The sequence below is a fragment of the Cygnus olor genome, chromosome 1 (assembly GCF_009769625.2).
Source record: "Cygnus olor isolate bCygOlo1 chromosome 1, bCygOlo1.pri.v2, whole genome shotgun sequence".
Classification (NCBI taxonomy): Eukaryota; Metazoa; Chordata; class Aves; order Anseriformes; family Anatidae; genus Cygnus; species Cygnus olor.
In genome coordinates this window covers 95800345-95815931 of record NC_049169.1, presented here as the reverse complement: position 1 = coordinate 95815931, position 15587 = coordinate 95800345, and the positions used below count along the sequence as shown (strand labels likewise).

The 15587-nt window shown below is 37.5% G+C and overlaps 1 protein-coding gene across 35 annotated transcripts in view; it reads left to right on the top strand.

Moving 5' to 3' along the window:
- ZBTB20 (zinc finger and BTB domain containing 20) overlaps positions 1-15587 on the top strand; it is a 478527-nt gene that overhangs the window by 68014 nt on the left and 394926 nt on the right. The window contains exon 1 of one of the 35 annotated variants that reach the window (XM_040570933.1): positions 3611-3732. The exons of the other annotated variants lie outside the window; for them this stretch is intronic. The gene's annotated coding sequence lies outside the window, so the exon portion shown is untranslated. Of the gene's footprint in view, positions 1-3610; positions 3733-15587 lie in introns of those variants that run through there. 35 annotated transcript variants of the gene reach the window in all.

The following is a 15587-nucleotide window of genomic DNA, read 5'->3' as shown; positions in this document are numbered from 1 at the left end:
AATCATGAGTTCTTTAAATTTTCAAGATTCTTAGAATCATTCTGTAGTTTTTTAACTCATTAAATTAAACTAGCTGCTGGATTTTATGTTCAAACAGTAAAGTGACCCTTCCTACTTCTGCTCCTTTCTTGGATAAAAATCCTCCTTAGTTCTCTGAAAAAATTATATGTGCATGTAAATAATTTTCATCTCATAATGGAGTCCATGTTTATTTGAATATTGATGTCTTAAATGGCAAAGAGAAGAATATACTGTCACTTTGAAAGCAGGTGTCTACTTTTTCATTAAGTAGCTCTTAGTTTTGCATCATAGTTAGACTTGTTTTTAAATGTTTAGATCACGTTTTTCTGGAACACAGTATTGAGAAGGAAAGACCCTTGGTTACAAAATCTCACTTATTTTTTAGAATTCTTTTCCCTAACATCCAGTAATATGGATATAACATCCAGTAATATGGATGTTAGGGTTATAGTCTGGCCCGTTGTAGAAATAATACAAGCCTTAAGAAGGAGACTTGAGCTTAGATATTAAAACTTGTACCATCAAAGCATGCTGATCTGGATTTAGCTTCTAGAATTAGAATTTAGCCTTTAGATAAAATCTTACTTTAGTAACTAATACTTTGACATTCAAATAATTGGGTGTTTTTTTAAAAACAAAAGCTGAAGGTTTTCCCCCTTTTTTAAACAATTTTCTAACCAAAGATTTTTTCTTCTTGAAGTCTTGCCAATGCCAAAAATAAGGAGGGAACATGTGGACTCATGCAGAGTGCTCACTAGGCCAAAAAAGAAAACAGAAATACAAACAAGTCCCCTAAGCTATGTCTAAGTAAACTTCACATTTCTCTGATATGAACAAAATGCAGAACTTGCTTCTTACTGCCGTGGAAAAATCAAATGAACTAACCTCTCCTTTTACAGAACAATTTTTGTGTGTTCTAGTTCCATTTCTCACTGGAAATCAAACTGCTTTGTTTTTAGGCATTTCTCCTGCACACGTAGTCCCTCATGCGTGTGCATGCACATGCACACGCACACAAAAATAACAAAAAACAAATCCATGCATCCTAGGGAATCAAAGACTTAGTTATATTTTTCATGGGTTGTTATAAATATGTATAAAAAATTTCCCATTGCATGAATTTCTCAAGGGGATAATACGTGAAGTCACAAAGGAAAATATTATGGCAAAAAGTAATGAAGTAAACTCAAATCTAGATTATCATTTTAGGAAGTTGCAGGCTGAAGCAACAGACTAAAAATGGAGCAGCTAGAGTCTAGGTGGGTTTGGATGTGACATTTTGTTTTTGTCTTTTTTTCTGGTATGAAGTTAAAAGATGACATTAGTGTAGTCTCCAGTTGTCTCTAGAAACTTTTTAGCTCTGTAGGATAGCTGCAATATGAGTAAGACAAGAAGCCTTCATTTTTTTGTGTAACTTCCTTTAAGGTATGAATTGTTAACGTAGCATTAGATGAACCAAATGGATGTAGTAACTCCTACAGGAAACATTTTGGGGGATGATCTCTTCAAATTGGGAACAAGTGCTTTATTTTATTTATTTTAATTTAATTTAAATGTATGTATTTATTTTTATTTTATTTCTTTTTTTTAAGAGGAGGGGCTTGGGGAATGTCTGATTTTTTTTTTCCCCTGATATACTGCATACACTCAAATACCAGACAACAAAACTTCCTGCTTACACAAAGCTGCCATTGTTTTAAGACTGTTCTACCACTGAATCTGAGTTGAAACAGGTGCCTTACTTGTGCTTGGCTCTCCTGGAGCAGTTTCATGCATTAAAGTACCACACATACCGTGCACAGTGGCACTATTAACAGTGCAGAATGAGGCTGGGAGAAAAACTCATATAGGAGCTACACACCTAGGTGCAGTTAGTAAACAGAGACAGTTACCCTCATTAAGCATAATTAAACCTAATATTGACTGTAAACTGTTACTTACCTTAAACTTCTCTGCAGACATTGTGGGAAAGGGATTAACTTAGCAGATAGGTACGCTAATTACTACCTTCTTCACATTAAAGTTACCATCAGGAAGGCCTATATTCATAAATAAAACATAGTAGGGGATGAGAGACTGAGAAATATGTAAATTCATTTGCAGAAAAAAAGACCAAATTAAAAAAAGAAAGTTGAGTGATGCTACTGGAAGCAAAATGGCACTCTAGCTAATTACCATGAAAAGTATGATAAATCATGGACGTGTATCCTTGACTTCTGACTGATAGAGCCTGCAGAGTGCAATCTCTCATGCGTAGCTGCCTCTGACTGATTTAAACCCGTACCACTATCGGGTTTGATGGGAAAGCACAAAAGTGTGTTATTTTATTTCCTTGGGTATTGTTGCTACCTCTTTCTCCTAGAAATGACTTGCAATTATTGTGAAAATACAGTCTGATTTCTTGTCTGCAGAAGAATTGTTGTTTGATGCAATTGACAAACAAAGGCTCCGAAGATGGTCTAGTTATGGTTTAATAGCTGCATTTTCAAATGCAATTGATCTGGTATATCGAGACAATTACAGAAATATAATAAAATGTCAAGGGAGGGGTTGCTTTTGCTTTGGTGTATTTATTCTCAGGGAATAGATCTTGTGTCCCACAGACAAGATCAAAAGTCAGAGACAATCCTATTTATGAATTTCTGTTTGTTTTCTGTAGAATTTTAAGTGAGACACACCACTACTGTGTGCTTGAGCTTTTTGATCTCTTTCCACCCAAATTTCATAGTTTTCTGCACTTTAAAATCCCTGCAAAGGACTGCACACACTTATTTAGGATTATTCAGACGAGAGAGCCTTCCAGGATGAGGCCTTACTATGTGTTATCATGTCACTGCTGTTACTGCCTAATCCTGTAAACACTTTACATAATAACGATATGATTGCTGTTTGTGGGGTATTTTCTGTTTTTCTGGTATATCTGTCCGGAGTACTTTTTGCTTGAGTCATATCAGAATAAAAGTCCATTCTGCTGAGGTAATTCACAACAAAATAATGGGAGTACAGGCTTATCCGTAGCTTCTTGAACAGAGCATTGCCTAAGCCCCTCAAACAGGGGAAACTTGAGTATGCCAGCGTTTCATACCCAAGGTGGAAATTTACCATCTCAGTGGCATTCTTATTAAGTGGGTATTTTAACACAAACTTATTATTGGCTTCTACTGAGCATTATCCTTTAGCTTTTTATGAACTTCCATCACTGGACACACCGGAGAAGAAATCTGACAGTTGTGATGCTCATAGTTTTGCTGAAAGAGGGAGTAAGACAAGTTAAGTTACCAGCTGAACATTTGCAGATAATATATAGTGAGTACCATTTTTGGGTTGCTTTTTCTTTTTTTTTTTTTTTTGTTTGTTTGTTTGTTTCATCTCTCTTTTCAGTTTCTCTTTTCTGCTTGAAAGATTTATTCCTTGTAACACTGATGTGGTATACAGGTAGGAATGTGCAGTTTCCAGATACTGGTATTATGCTTCAAGAAACAATGCTAAGTAATTAACAGTATTTTCCTGCTCTGGTAACCCTTATTCTTCCTCTACAACTCTTTGTGTAGCCAGCTGCAGTGTGTATTGATATTATCTTCATATCCTTTTTGCAGTTTCACAGAGTTTTGACGGAATAGGTTTTGAAGAAACCTATATCACAATTGAGTCATAGAACTGCTCGTTACTTTCAAGATCTCATGGCCAAATTCTGCAATGACGTGTGCAGATGTAAGTTGGTTATAACATATAGCAAATAAAAGAGATGGGCTCTGAGCAATAGTGCCAAATTATTGCTACCTATCAAAATCAAAGGCTAAACGAAGAGCTACTTACAAGCTCTAAATACAAGTTTAGAGGCTAGGTTGTTCCGGAGTAAAGAATATCTGCATCCCTTCTCTTCTTTAGCTCTACAAAACTGAGACATGGAGCTTTCACCTGGGATTTACTTTTGAGGAGACATTTTTTCTGTCTGCTTCTTTGGGGAGATTCAGATCAACTCTGTGGTGGGTTGTTGCTTTTTTTTCCTTGTTGACTTCCACATCTTTTCAGAGGAGGGAAAGAGTGCTCAATGGAGAGAAAAAAAGACAAACAGACTCCAGACACAAAAGTTATGAGGCTGCACAGCCTGTATATTTCTTTTCATTATCAAGATGCCTGGCCAGATTTCTCCAGACTTACTAGCTAGCTCTCATGGGGAATCTTGGTCACATGGCATCTGTAACAGTGGACAGTCTAAATGCTGGGCAAGGATTTCAGTATTTGGCCTGTTAGGAAGAGCTGCCTGCTTTTTATAATTAGAAATAAAAATTGGGTTCCTTAGCTTCCTAGGGAAACATTCAAAACTAGTATTTTTGATAAATAATAGATATTAGGAAAGTTTCATTATATAAGAAATGGCAATATAAATGCCAACCATGCTTTTGGAAAGGAAAGAAATTGCTCTACTTTTTATGTTAGCACCCTAAAACTAAATAGGATTAATTCCTCTCTTCTGCCCATCCAGCTGGTGTCCAGTGGACACTTTATGTCTACTGGACACAATAATAATTGATCTCTTTGATCTCTTGTCAAACTCATTCCCTCCAGTCCTTTTAAGAGCACACTTGATGATTCTAGCAAAACGATTATCTAAGTAATAATATGCTTGAATCCCAGTCATCTGCAAAGCATAGGCCAAATCCTTCGAATCCATACTCAAGCAAAATTTCCACTGAAGTCAAAATTAGAAGCTTTATCACTTTGCAGGTTTTTTGTCAGACAGAAATTCCCTACTTACATTCTTCCCCTGTGGTAAGGATGACTAAACACATTTGTGGATTGTTATAAAATTTGGATACAGATAATGCATTTAAAAAGGAAGAAAAAACAGATTTTCTTTTCTTTTTTTTTCTTTCTTTTTTCTTTCTTTCATTTTTTCCTTTTTTTTTTCTTTTGTGAATGATGTGTCTCATTTAAGCAATAATATTTCTTAAATAATAGTTAAATGAAATATTTGAAGGTCTAAATTTCCATTTTCATCAATATCAGAACAGCTGGGTCCTAAGACCGACTTAAGACAAAATGACGGAGTGTGGACATATCTCTGCCAAGAATAATATACAGAGATTGGGGGCCAGACTTTTAAAGATGGATGGTACTCTTCATGTGAGTTTAAGACATATTCTTAATCAACTGGTTTAATTTTATTTGAATTAAGCAGAATGTGTCTGTTTAAAATTCTCTTACATTTTCTACTGGATATGTAATAGGTTTGAAACCTTTCTGTCGTGTGGATCATATCTGCCACACTAAGATATGCTCATCTCTGAGAGAAAGTCCATAATTTCTTTTCTTCATCCAGAGTTGTTCCCTGTGGAATGCTCTCTGGAATGATAGTAATAGAGCTTCCATCATTTTCCTTCATTTGTAATATCAGAAGCTAATAGCAAATGTGCTAGGCTGCTAAGACACTTTATCACAGAGGGATTTTTTAAAAAGAAGCTGAGCACACTTCACCAGTATCCTGGCATCTTCCTGGTACGTAAACAGACAGCTGGAGGGAAATTCAGCTGTCACATGACTCCTTACTTCTCAGTTGCAAATTTTGCTCCTCTGTGGGTCAATTCGGCAGTCTTCTGATAAAAATTCCTTGCTGAGCTGGGGCCTGAGAGAGAGAGAAGGGAGGCTGTTGCTGCTTTTTCCATTACTAGCAAGGGAAAAAATGGTTCCTTCTCATCAGCAAACTGTTTTAATGAGAGCTAGAGGGAGAGCAAAGCGATGAGTACAAGTGGGGGAGGAAGCTAAGAGAAAGCTGGAGACTACCATTTTGGTATGGATGAGGAGAGGAACTTAGCGAAATGCATCCAAATCAGAACAGGCTTTTCTTCTAATATAAATAAATTCAGTTACTTGTCTTTTGGCATATTAAATACTAATATGTATTGAGCAGAGAGACTTACAGTCAATCCTTTAAAAGCTTTAAGAAATCAATGTGTCCATTGCTTCTCCTGTTTCCTACTTATTGCCTCGCATTTTCCTGTTTACTCTTAACCTTCCCCTACATGTTGTCTTCTCTAATGTTTCCTTCTCTCACTGTTTTTCTTCTTTCTTTGTTTCCTGGTAGTGCTTTTCTTTTATGGCTAAATCCCTGAATTTCTTGGTTCGTCCTTACACATGCAAAACTCCTGTTGAGGTCAGCCAAGGCAAGGGTATATCTTCCTACGTTTTGGCCTTTTCTTGTTAGCAGACTATTTGTATTCTGGGACATACACTTCAGCCAATATAAGGCCATTTAGTTTACATTTACTTCTAGGTGAATTCACTTACTTCCAGTCCTTCTTTTGGAAGCTTGTTAGGCATGTGCATGCTGCTGTAACATGCCAATTCTAACAAGCAGGTGGAGAAAAAGTATTTTTAGTCTAATAGGTTACTACTTTTATTTTATCCTTTTAAAGACAAAGATGGGAATCTGCTTGTTTAATGTTCAGTAAGATCTCAGTGTTGAGTGTTCAGGGGGTATAAAGTGCTTAAAACAAAACAACTTAGGGGCTGAAGAGATAATTTTATGTGATAGGGAATACTGGAAGGGCAGGAAATGCAAATACAAGCAGGCCAAGATAGATTCGGTGCCACAAAATAATTCCCCATTTACACCTCCCTCAAACAGACAGTTACCTACTCAATAACCTGAATAACTCAATAACCTACTTGAGTTAATGAATATTTTGACGCATGTGAAAGGTTGATGCAAGTGATCTTTACTTTTACTGGATGTCTTATACCTTTTTGTGCTGGGCAGAAAGCAGGAAATGGCATTTCACTGGCGAAGAGTTTTATTTGGGTGCTAGGATTTTCCTGTTAAGGTTATTTCCTTCTACAGTGAAATGCAGCACATGGGGTTTTCATACAAAGAGTACAAACTATGAGTGTCAGGCTGTTGTTAGAGAGAGTCAAAACCAATGTGGGGTTGTCCATAATGAGTCCTGTACCCTGTTTCTCCCTTTGCTGAAACAAAAAATGACCATCTTCTCTATCAGAAGATCATAAAGCCGAGAATATTGGTGTCTGAGGCAAGGTTCTCAGTGTCGTGTCAGAAATCCAGTGCCCCTATTCCAACTGGCTATGGAAATATAGCTAGTTAGGTCTACAGAGCAGTGTGGCCTAGCAGGAGTAACAAACAAACAAACAAACAAAGATGTGCACAACAAAACCCAAGCACTAAACAAAAATGTAGATATGGAAAGACTAAGATAATGTTTTGAGTTCTCTTACCGCTGTCTCTCTGGACCTTGGAAAGAAGGCTGCCTTCCATCTTTTGATTTCTCTGCATACCACGGTGAGAATGATTCTGTCTAGCTGCCACTGTAGAACTCTTAGTAAGAGTTACAAATAAAAGTACAGGTATATTTGGTTGTCATGATGATCCTGAAGGTCTTTTCCGACCTAAATGATTCCATGATTCTGTGACTTTGACTTGCAGGTATAACCTCAAGTATTTTTCAGTCTGCATCTCTGGCATGCTATTACTTTGTAGTAGAAAGCTTGCAGGTGAATGTGTGCTTACCCTCTTTCCCTTAGCATCCACTGCTGGCAGTAGGACTGAGGATTCTCAGTTAAATGGATTTTTGTCTGCCCCAGTGTGTGTTCTTCTGCATGTTAGATCACTGCATTTTGGATGCAATAGCTTGTGGTGTTTTAAGGATATAGCACAACTACTGAACACCTTTGGATTAACAAATTTTAAGTATTTGAATCCATTGGGAAAAATGAGAAATGGTGTCTCCCATGTTAGGAATGACTAGCAGTGACTTGTGGAATTGAAAAAACATAGATCCTAGTAGCTAGATGGCCGTCAAACTGAGCTTAGAATGCCAAGTGACCCTTTCAGTTTGCATGCTGATCAGTGACTCTAAGTGAGAAGTCCTTCCACCTCTGCCATGAGGTTATGAGACATGGTGGTGCAGTAATTAATGCCACTGTATCATTTTTTTTTTTGACTGCTGCAGAAATATAATATCAGATGCTCAGATGGAATCAGTTGGCTTAGCTCCACTGAAGGCAACAAAACGTGATGCCAACTTGTACCAGCTGAGGATCTGGCCCACAGTTAAAAGGAAGAAGGGACAGGCTGCCAATATGGCAGGGAACATATTGAGATTTATGGTAGTGACTTAATCGGTAAAAAGTTCTGCTTGGAGTAGTTTTCCCTCTACACATTCACATTAGTCACTTGAGCTGGAGACATTGGAAGCTCCAGCATTACCCGTATGGGCACATTCCCACTCTTTTACCCTCATCCACAGACTATCCTGTGAAACATCTGAGGGCATCCCACCTCATTCACCTTCTTCTTGTAGGCTTTGCCTTCTTTTTTTAAACATAGTTTTCATTTGAATGACCGTATTTTTTCCCTGGTGTTGCTTTCTTAATCATACCTGGAAGAGAGGGAAATTTCACTTGTTGCTGTTGTAATTCTTATCTAGCTGTCTTATTTGTATTAAAATATTATATTGATCTTGATAAGAAAAATACAATCTAGTTTGCTGTCTTTGTATTCAAATATGTAGATTTTTTTTTAACTTGGAGATAAGGTGACTATCTAACTTAATGCTTGTAAATTTTTATTTGCTAGAAATCTGATAGAATAATTGATAGAATTGATGGGCAGAAATTCTGTTCTCTGTGTTACAAAGTTAGTGAATGAAGCACTTATTAAAGATGATATGGCCGTAGAATCCCCCCAACTTTGTTCTCCTACACTAATACAATTATTTTAGCATTTGCTTTATAATGAGTGCTGTCTCTAAACTGGTGAGAAATCAGTTCTGATCATTTTTGATCATTACTGATGTCCAGAAAAAATATTTTTGGGGGCCTGGCAGTTTCAACACTTGGTCCCATCTGTAAGGTTGATTATTTGAGAATCTTTGGGACCCATTCTTTTAATATGAATTTGAGGGAAAAGTTCTCTTCAGCTCTAAAGCAGTTATCATAAAAAATGTAACTAACTGATCAATGACTTGGAATTTGACCTACAATGTGTATGTCCAGCTGCTTTTGTATTACACCCTAAGAGTACATATTTGAGCAGACAAACTTTCAGAAGTAGAATTATTTAAATATCTAAAGCCTACGAAGTACGTTGAGTTTTCAACATGTAATGAATTTGCTCTTCTATGCTCTAAAAGTACAGAAAAAATAGTCATTAAAACATCTCCAGATGTAAAGCTCAGCTGCAGTTTTTAAGAAGTTTCAAAGGATGCTTTGAATGACAGTCAGTCTCTTACCAGGATATATTTTCTTGTACTTCAAAGTAAGAGTGAGTCTTCTGTGGCATCTGTGTCATGTAGGTACCGAAAATAATGTTGGGGAGGCAGGACACAAAGTTCCTGTTTTTCTCTTTGACTTTCCTAATTATTGTATATTCCAAAGAATGCAATGATACTTTAACCAAAGGATTGTTGCCTGTGTTAGAAAAAACATACAGGGCCCAGTCCATTTCTTACTGAGGTCAGTGGAAAAGATTCCTGCCGCAAGTTAAAACTAAAAGCCTGTAGTATCTTCAAATGCAGAATACTATAGGTACGATAATTGTAGTTGATTCACTTAAACAGTACATAGAAACACTTAAGCACAATGCAAAGTACTTACAAGAAAGGTACGACTTGTATTAACATATTGCAACAAACCTTTCAAGCAATACTTATTTCTGTGTTCTCACTATTTTTCAGAGATTCCAGTGCACTTTAAGAGTTTCCAAATGGAAATATATTTTCTAAAGAACCTCAGAGTTGTTATACAAAGTATCATTATCCCGATTTGATAGATGGGGAAACTGAACACAGAACAGTTAAGTAACTTTCTCAAGGTTGTAGGATAATTCATTGCCAAGCTGGGGATAGATTGTTTCTTGACATTGAGTGTTCCCTGCACTATTCCACTGCTTCTTGGTGTTAAAAAAATGTTACAATACTTTCATGATACAATTTAAAGAGGAAGCTCAACTAGTTGTCTCATCTTTACAAGTCTCTTGAAAAAACACTTCTTTAGTTGAGCATCTTCATTTGCTATCCCGACCCTGTATAAAAAAATTGAGTTTTTATACAAACACTCATACAGGAGAGGAAGGCTGAATACCATCTTTGACTTGTCTGGGATTGCAGTCAAAAAGAGAGGGCAGAATCTGGCTAAAAAATATTGAGTTGAAATTCTTATAAATGCACTTCAGCCTTCCAAATACTGTTTCCTGTATATTGGACCAGAACAGAAGGTTAGTAGGAGATGGATGTCCCTAGTTATAAATAATTGTGACAACAAGTAGCAGTACAGTGCACTTGAAAGAACAGTTAAGTCTTACTGCAAAACGAATCCTAACTACAAAAATGACAGCCTGCATGGTGCTGTGGATGGAGGGCAGCTTGTAGTGCTATTCAGAATAATAATGCTTGCTTATATGAGCTTAGAATATCCCAGAGTTTTGTAAATATCTTCTGGAAAGTAATCTGATGTTTCTCATTCTGGTATCGTTTGTTAAATAATCACAACTGGTGTAAGAAGACCTAGTTTATGAGAATCCTAAGTCAGGTTGTAGCATTTCTGGGGCAGGATGTATAATCAATATTCTTTTAAAATTACAGTAGCTTTTACCTTACAGTGGAGTTGATGGTACACTTTGTGGTCTGGCTGGCACCAGTAAAGACTATGGTTAGTCCAGTTTTTTATTTTACTGAAGCCACTGCGGATACATTCTTCTTTGAGACTCTTCTAAGCTTAGCTGAGGTTCACTGCCTTGATGTAATTTGAAGGCAAAAGAGGGTAACTTCACCCTAAGATTGTTGCTAAAATACTAACTCCTGTCTTGTTTCACAGTTTCTAGGATCCTTGCCTAGAGTTTACAGTGTTTTGCATCACGTTGTCATTAAGCTTCATCAAACTGTGTACTTAGCTGAATATATCTACACCTTGAATGAACAGGCAATTTCTTTAGAGAGTTTCATTCTTTTCTAGATGGGAGATGTTTCTATTGTCACAATCTCTTTACCAGAGTGTCGTGTTTATTTGCCACATAATGGGATGCATTGGCTATTGTCACTATGATTCCTGTATTGTCTTGTCAATAGGCACTTCATACTTCCACATCTTTCGAACTGGAGGTGCATTAGGGAGAATTAAAAGCTTGTCTGTATGTATGTCACCTGCAGATGCTATATCATCTCAGGCACAGAGAAGGAAAGATCACACCCTGCACTTAACATGGAGCAACATGAAGTAACTTGTGTTACTGTCTCAAGATCTTGGAACCAATCATATGAATAAAGCTGAAGTGGTAGTAAGTAAAATGTCTTCTTAGAACTTCATTACTGTGTACGATTTCTGAAGTCTACGGAGACAAAACAGATAAGAAGCTTTAATGCCATTGATGTTTTTATTTTTTTTTCTTTGCTGAAAGAATTGCTCTACCAACTCAAGAAGAAAGTATCTTAAGAAAAGCTGACAAATGAGCCTGTGTTGAACATTTCCATAGAATTTATAGTCTTATATTCCCCAGTCTTTTGTCTTTACTAAAATTGCCTTTTGCTTATCTGATGGAAAATAAACCTAAATCCCAGTTCATGAACTAGGTTTCCAGTCAAGCACCTCATGCTCTTAGTGTTGAGGCACAGTTCTGACAGCGGATAAACCACAACTCTGTCATGTTGTCTCTTTTCTGCTGGGGAATTTTTAACAGCCAAGAGATTGTTTGGGTTATTTAATGACATTTCCACCACAGCCCCTGTAATGTTCAAGACACCATGATGATTATTGTCCATTGGAGAAGCTCTGGTGGTTTGCGATTCTGCATCCTTCATTACTAGGAGATTCTGGGTCAAAATATATATCCCAGATAACAGTGGAAAGTGAGATAGCACATAAAAGGTTGGTAGACAGAGCTGGCATTTCTGCCTGGTGGTTGTACAAGTGTTATCGGTCCACTGAATGGCAAGAGCATTGTAATGACCAATTCCAGTTCAGGCTGAAGTGAGTACATCAAACCACTTAACCCTGGACTAGACACCTCCAGACTATACAAAGTTTAGCTAGCACCTAACCTATGGCAATACCGTCCACAATAATTACATGCTACCAACAACTGTCTTGATGATCAGTTAAGCAGAGAGCAGTTGCTTTGCCTAGGGAAATTTAGATTAGATGCAAAATTGAATTTTTCATAAGGCCTTGTTTTTACCTAGCTATGAATGTTTCCTTAGCACAAGTGAAAACTTTACACATTTTAGCTCAAACTGTACTCTACTAAGCCTCCCACATTTATACCCATCTTCTTGGCAGTCATCCCAAAATATGTTTGGGTTGAGGCATTACACATTACATTTGGTGAAGCTTTAGCATTCCCTGTTGCTCACATCAATCCTTATTTCTGTTTGCTCTTGTAATTTACAGTTAATGAAAATTCTAAGTTTACCTTTGTTTTTGTTGGCGCCTGTACAAGAGAACCCTTCAGCCTTTTCAGCCTCCCATCCAAATGGAAAGCTGAATCCAAAAGGGAAGGTAAAGTCTATCTGAGCAGTTTTCTTTAGACAGAAGCCCTTAGCATGCATGTCAGCATTACATTTTTGAACAAACAGTGAGAGAGCCTTGCTCAAGACTTGACCTGTGCTTACTCTTATGAGCAGCCTTGTAAGTAGCAGATATGATCAACTACTAGTCTAGTTTCTAACACTGGAGAGCCAGATCCTAATGACCTTAATCAGTTCCTGCTCTCTTCTAATTCAGGCAAGGTACTGCCTGAAATTAACAGGAATTTGCCTGATTATCAACATGGGAACATGGCTAATAAACCCATACAGATGACCTTAACAGAGTATAGGAAATATTGACAAAACAAGCTGTTCTGGAGTTATTGCAGAAAACTAACAAGCCTATTAGAAACAATTTGTCTAATTTTGTGAGATTTTCAGGAAGTACTTTTTCTGTCTACCTACGGTACCACCTATGCATTAAGCTGTGTACTTACAGTATTAGAATGGTAAGCAGTGGGCTGTAACCATATGGTATGTATCTAATCTCTATACACACACAAAATCAGATAATTGTGTTATATTATGCCTGTAAATACACTTATTTAACATACAGGCTTGAGCAATAAAAATTCATATACAGCTATAGAATTATTTTAAAAGTAAGCTTTAAAATGCACCTTTTTCATTTATTATTGGTTCTCATTATGAGTTCTGAAACATTACTGTTTACAATAAAAAAAATCTTTTCCAGGTGATAAATACTGACAAATTTAGGAAATTTTGTAAGTATGAGCTTTAATGCATTTAAAAAACAAACAAACAAACAGATCTACACAAAGGCAAGCCCAACCAAGTCTTCCTTTATCTGCCTGCAGTGCTATGTATAAGCCATTTTTCTCACGTTATAAAAGTGTAGCTTTATCGGCAGGACCTCCGATTGCATTTTAAAACTTCATTTGCTGCTTTCTGGTTCTTCTTGTGTTGCCATTGCAGAGTCTGTGCAGCCTGACGCGCTGGAGGACCAGGCATGGGAGAAAAGCACTGTTTGCACCTGTTTAAAATCTCCAGTGCTTTGTGTGGTTCCTGGGCAACAGGCAGGAATCCTGAAAAGCTAGGCTGCACTTGCTCAATTGTTGCTGGCAGCTGTGACTTTGAGAGAGCACATAGCAGCTCGTTAGCAGGTTGCTTGTGTTATGTGACATGCACTGAGCAAGGCAAACTCTTAGCTGATCTCTCTTCCTTTGCTGCCTACGATCAAGTCTGGGTTGCCTGGGGTTGCAGACCTGGCCAAAGGAAGCATTATAGAGATGTAAGGTGAGTTTGTCATTGGTAAGGGGCAGGGAGGCGAGGCAAGTAGGAATGAATCAATGTTTTCTGATTAGAAAAGGAGAACAACAGCGTAGGTTCTCTGCACCACTGAGTGCTAGTTTCCTCTAGCTGTCATGTTCTTTCAGAGTGAGTGCGTTTGCAGTGGTACAACACACAAATGCAGGGGATAACATGGATTTCAGAGTGAATGGGGGTGTATGTGTGCATGAATGCATCATATGTGCATTGCAGTGTGGCAGTACAAGATGATTTCCAGGGATAATTTTAAATTTTATTATGAGCTTTAATTTCTGGGTCTTCTTAACTTTGAGGGATGGGAATCAAATCAATCTTTGCAACCTTGATCTTGGCCTACTTAGGCAGCATCTTAGCAGCAGATACAGTCAGACTGCATGTCTGACTGGCAAATTGAGACCATTTCACCTGCATACCTACTCAGTTTGTGCCTATTGGCTCAAATTAAATATCTGTGTGCTCTTCTGTAAGGGACTGAGTATGTTATAAATCCATTTAAACCAACAGAAAAGCTACAGCATTGCTGTGATCTTTTTAAATTTTCACCACGAGACAGGAACAGATCTGCTATTGTCGTGAGACTCTACTTTATACTGGTTAGCCCAGGAGGAGTGATCTATAGTCCAGTCTCTTCCTCATATTTGTATGAGATCTCTTTTCTGCAGCTCTAGAAAATCTCCTTTAGGCACACAGTGCAAATGTTGACAGTGGAAGTCATTAACCTAAGATGAAGAAAAAGCAAAAGGAAATCTGCCTACAAAGCAAATTAGATACGCTCCTGAAAGAAATCCATCAAGGGCTGTTTAACGCAAAGGTAGGAATATAACCACTTGCTCAGAAAATCTGTAATCAGCAGTTTGCCAGCTACTGGAAAGGTTTAGTGGAGGGCAACAAGACCTCTGATTTGCCCCATCCACAGATTCTTTCTGAAATTAACTGCCTTGGCTAGTGTCAGGGTTGTGCTGCTGAGCCTGTGCAGCTGTCCGTATGGTCTGGAAGAAGAGGTTATGTGGACATGGTAGATTTTCAGTTGAGTAATGCTCCAGATGCACGCTCTGATGCCTGTGTATTGTTGTTGACTTCCTAAGCTGAATAAAACAAAATACTCATTGTTAGGTACCAGGGGTACCTAACACATTATCACATTTACACGTGATAAAATTAATAGGAAACAGAGTATGCCATGAACTTGCACATTCAGCATATGAGTCCCTTGATTTATTTTGTGTCTTAAAGGAGGGATTTTTATTTCCTCAGCTAGGAAATGGGGATAATCGGGGATAATTGATGTTTGTATCTCATTTTGCTATATGAAAGCAGCATATTGTAAACTTTCTTTTCATAGTCTTCTTGTGATATCTGCTGTCACTTCCTTTCTGGTCTTAAACTTGTGTTAACGTCTATTTCATCACAGAGGGCCTTCAGAATTCAGTAGCTGGCATTAGTTTGGCTAATCAATAATGGAATAAGCTGAAAATATGTATTTAGGTCTGTGCACATTTTTAGTGTCTTTTGTCATGCAGATAGGAAACTAGACCACAGTAAAGTTGCTAGCAACTTGCAAAATGACATCACTTTAGTCAGGATACAGTTTTCATTTGAGGACATTTGAATAAATATGGTATTATTCTTTAGGAAAGTACTCATGATACCTTTGGTTGGGCTTGTTTAGTACCCTCTTGATACCATCTCCTCACTGCAGTGAGAGAATTCTAGGCTGCCACCTCCTCTGCAGGTACAGGG